This window comes from Montipora capricornis, chromosome 1, assembly GCF_036669925.1.
Source record: "Montipora capricornis isolate CH-2021 chromosome 1, ASM3666992v2, whole genome shotgun sequence".
In the NCBI taxonomy this organism is placed as follows: Eukaryota; Metazoa; Cnidaria; class Anthozoa; order Scleractinia; family Acroporidae; genus Montipora; species Montipora capricornis.
The window spans coordinates 45,085,329-45,090,328 of record NC_090883.1 but is presented as its reverse complement, the minus strand read 5'-3'; the positions used below and the strand labels follow the sequence as shown (position 1 = coordinate 45,090,328).

The following is a 5,000-nucleotide window of genomic DNA, read 5'->3' as shown; positions in this document are numbered from 1 at the left end:
GTAAATGTTTCCCATACATACTCTTTAAAAAGCGCTACAAAAGTTTTCTATTGACCACTCAAAACTGACCATTGGTTTACTGATCAGATAGTTAAAATTCAGTACAATATGCACTGGGAATCTTTTTTTTTCCTTATTCGTATTTATGTGTATCCTTTTCTTTTTATTAACTGACCATAGTTTTACTGTTTAGATAGTTAAAAAATTTCTGTGTAATATTTACGACATCTTGTTTTCTTCTAATTCATATTTATGAGTATCCTTCCTCTCCTGCGATAGTTGTCTTTTATGTGATTCAAATTATACTTAACATACGGCCAACGCCAGTATATTCACATGACAGTGACCAACTCTAAAACCACTGCACACTATTAAATATTGTCTCGACTAGCTAATTTCTATCTGAGTGAACTTTCTTTTCTGTACTGATTGTATACTGTCTTATGTATGTTTAGTTTTCTGTAAACAGTGTGCAATAAATAAACTTGACCTTGAGCTTAAAACTTTAATAACTGAAGACGTGATTCAATAACCTCGACTAAAAATGTATTTCTGTTTCTGTTTTATTACTCGGTAATGCTTGTTCGCATTTTCAAAGATAATTCATGAATAATATTTGTGAAAAGCTTTAAAACGCAAAACAATTTGTGGTGTTCTTTCTGAAATTGAAGCTTAATTATCTCTCGAAAATGCCTGGTTACACCCAATTTTGTTTTTGGATACCAAGAATACTTACTAAGATCTACTTTCTCCGGATAGTTTTAAACCGCGCAAAATATCCCTGAATTAGTAAGTATGTACATATAAATCATCAATCTTATACGACGCAAATTACAAGCTCAACACATTATACAATTACACAAATCACATCTATAAATAATAGAAACTGACTATAAATAAACTATGAAATAATCAATTACAACTTAAAAGACAAAAAAATAAAATAAAAAAACCTGATAAAGTTAATATCTATTGAGGTCAGGCCACTGAGCAACTTCGCCACGCATTCACCCTAGAACTAAAGGCAAGTAAGGTATGGGTAATGAACAACCTCTTCAGGGAGGCCGCTCCAATCAGGGATAGTACGTGGCAAGAAAGAAAATCTGAATGTTCAGTACGGGGAGAGAGGTGGTTAAATACCATATCATGAGATCGTCTTGTTTGAGATTGAGAGAGAGTCACATACTTAGAGAAATCCACCCCATTAAGGTTATGGCAGGATTTACACATGAAATTTTGTCTTTGACACTCCCGATCCACAGAAAGTAGTGGTCAATCTAGGACATTTAGCATGTAAGAGACACTCGAGTTACGAAAGTAGTCTCGAAAAACAAAGCGGGCAGCCTTCTGCTGTCCTTAATCAAGGTTTGAAATATTGCGCTGAGTATAGGGATCCCCAGCACAACAAGCATATCCAAGAGACGGGCGTACGAGAGAAAGATATAGCATGACTTTAGTTCTACCTCGTTACCATGTTGAGAGATTCTATGAGACAGCAAGCGCATGCGCCAATCAGTGCAACGTTTGACACACCGTATGCGCAGTACAGGATGCACAGTGCAATAATGAGGAATCACCTTAAAGTATAATTCCTCATTGGACACCTGGTCTCTAGCTTGCCTGCTGTCCAGTATGGACCCCTGTTCTACACGAGTCTTGAAATTGACAAAACTTTAGCCTTGCAACAAAATAATGGCAACTATGCAGCTACTATGACACTTTCCCCTGAATCTATCAATTATCTTTCTTGGTGGGTGACTAGCCTACCCAAGGCATGCAAAAACATCACCATGGACAACCCAGGCATAGAAATGACACCAGATGCTTCACAATTAGGCTGGGGGGCAGTGTGCAATGGACAGAGCGCCCAAGGCATGTGGTCACCACTTGAAAGACAAAAGCACTTAATGCACTTGAACTATTAACAGTTTATTTTGGCTTGGTTGCTTTTAAAAGGGAAGCATGTGTTCATAAAAAGACAACTCTACAACTGTCTGCTATTTTAATGCAATGGGGGGCACTAGATGTCCTCTTTGCAACAAACTTTCTAAAAGTATTTGGGTGTGCTACATGGAAAATGATATCTGGTTGTTTGCATGCCATTTGCCTGGTGCCCTCAATATAAATGCAGGCAAAAGCTCCAGAGAGTTTAATGAAAAGACTGAGTGGCAGCTTCATTCAGCAATATTTTGTAAGATTATTGACATACTGGGCACCTCTGACATTGACTTATTTGAATGCAGACTAAACCACCAGCTTCCAAAATATGTTTCTTGGAAGCCTGACCCTTGGGCCTGCCACATAGATGCTTTCTCTTTCTCCTGGAGTGGGATCTTTGTTTACATTTTCCCTCTTTTTTCTCTGCTTAATAGATGTCTGCAGAAATTGTAGAACGACAAGGCTTTAGTACTGTTGATTGCTCCTATGTGGCCGACGCAGGTTTGGTGGCTCCCACAGTACAAGGATCACATCACCCTACCAAAATCAGGGACTTCACATCCACCACGAAACCAAATGAGACTGATGGCATGTCTTTTGTCAGGCAATACTATGAAACAAGAGGAGTGTCAAGGTCAGCTGTCGGATTGCTCATGACGTCCTTGCGGGGAAGTACAAAGAAACAGTATTCCGGGTATATCAAATAATGGACGGCATTTTGTCTCCAAAGGAAAGTTAATCTTCTTCAACCACCTGTAGGAAAAGTTTTGGATTTCCTTTCTGAACGTTTTGGCCAAGGCCTTACTTACAGTGCTATTAACTGTGCTAGAAGTGTGTTGTCTTCATATGTCTTTAGTTGGACAGAACGCGCTGGTTTGCCGCTTGTTGAAAGGGATTTTCCAGTCACGGCCACCCAAGCCCAAGTACACTGAGGATTGCGATGTCCGAGTGGTATTAGCTTACCTAGCTAATCTTCATCCTGTTGATTCACTGACACTCAAAACACTTCCGGTCCGTTGAAACTTGTTATGTTGCTGTTATTAGTATCAGGCCAACAAGGCCAGACTATTCATCTGTTAGACATATACCATATGGTTGCAACTGATGACAAGTACACATTTGTCATCCCTCAACCAAACCAAACCGGGGGTAACTCACCCTCGAATTGTTTTGGGAGTCATTTCAACAATCCTCTATTTGTGTTGTAACTACTCTTAAAGACTACCTTGTGAGAACCAAAGCATTGAGAGTAAGGGGCCAGTCACAGTTGCTACTAAGCTATGTTAAACCGTAGAAACCAGTAAGCGGGGATACTGTTACTAGGTGGGTGGGCTCCACCATGGCTTTAGCTGGCAATGATGTAAGAAAATATTCAGCACACAGTACGGGGGCTGGGTCTGTTTCAGCAGCAAGCTGGGCTTCTGTAAATATAGATGACATTCTCCAGACTGCAAGGTGGCCATCTGAATGCTGTTTTGCCCGTTTTTACAACAAACCTATAGCTAAGACGTCACGTTATGCACAACCAGTCTTATCATGTCTGTGGGATGCCTCATTTACATAAAGCGGCATAAATAATCAAGTGGCATGGTGTTGTTTGTTCTTGTCCGTGTTGCTTTGAAGTCTCGTGGAATCTCTCAGCATGGTAACAAGCTAAAGTAGAATTTGAAGGATAAACGAGACCTACCTGTAAGCTGAAGTTTGATTGTAATTATATTGAGTTACAGGATGCTGAGAGATTACATGAGCTGTTGGGTAACACCTACATTCAGTCTTTAAAACCTGATTGGCGCATGTGCTTGCTATCTCATGTAATCTCTCAGCATCCTGTAACTCAGTAGAATTACAATCAAACTTCAGGTAAGTGTCGCTTAATTTTTAAATTGCACAAGTACAATAATAAAAGTTGAAGTTGAGAGGTTTTCAACTCTTTTTAACGACACAGTCACAATGATTCTTTAGGCGGAGGTCCGATGAAATGGCGACTCCAATATAAGGGAGTGCATCGATCAGTCCTTTGAAGAGCTAAGCCATTTAGGAAATAAGTAGTGATGACTGGGAATTTAGTACGAGTAATGTGCATAGAATAACACTTGCTGCAATTAAAACGCATTTGCCACTTATCTGCCCATGAAAAAAGAGAATCTAAATCTGATTGAAGCTGTTCAGGTGATTTAGGAGAAAAGAGTCCACGATAGATGATGCAATCGTCAGCAAACAGGCGGATTATTGAAGAAATGTTATCAGATAGGTCATTTATGTAAATAAGAAAAAGTAGATGCCCCAAGGAAAACTAGCTTGTGATGATCATTCAGGTCTCTCCTTTCAGCACGCCACAAACACACCACTTTGTTCCGCGATTATATTCTTGACTGGAAAAATCTAATTCCTCATGTAGTCTCACTCGACAGCAGAACAAGATTCTCCAATACAAACTGCTTAATCGGATAATTTACACCAACAAATTGTTACACAAAATGAAAGTAGTTGACTCACCGTCTACTCTTTCTGCAAAAATTCTGACGAATCTCTCGAGCATCTCTTTTGTCATTGCACTTTTAGCAGCCTTCTGGAAGTCTGTTGTTCTTTGGCTTAGACCTTGATTGCGATACTTTCAGCGACTGTGACATTTTTGAAGTATCTCAAACTGTCTCACTGGCTTCTTTTAAATCACATTATTATTGTTGTTCAAAAACAAATAATTTACCACTATCGTCTTAAAATCTTTTTGCCGACATTGTCTCATCTAATTACTAAATTAAAACACATTAAATTTATTGAGCGATCTAAAGCCAAAAAGAACAATACACTAAAAACCCACGATGGGAGGTGGAAGTCTTTCTTTTGCGCTCAATGGTACAACGCGTTAAACAAATCCAAATCCCAATAATGTAAACGTTCGAGTGTCTGGAAGTTCTAAAGATAAAGCATATGTGTGATACAGTCTGTGTATATGCCTTAGTGTAGTAGTATATAACGTACGAAAGCAAACCAACAAAATGAACTGTACGAGAACAAAAATAACATTATCAATTTTGGAAAACAAATAATTTACCACAATC

The 5,000-nt window shown here is 38.9% G+C and overlaps 1 protein-coding gene across 1 annotated transcript in view; it reads right to left on the bottom strand.

Annotated features, from left to right (window-relative positions):
- Positions 1-5,000, bottom strand: part of LOC138046072 (NLR family CARD domain-containing protein 3-like) — a 41,657-nt gene that overhangs the window by 3,444 nt on the left and 33,213 nt on the right. The gene's annotated exons all lie outside the window — the stretch shown is intronic.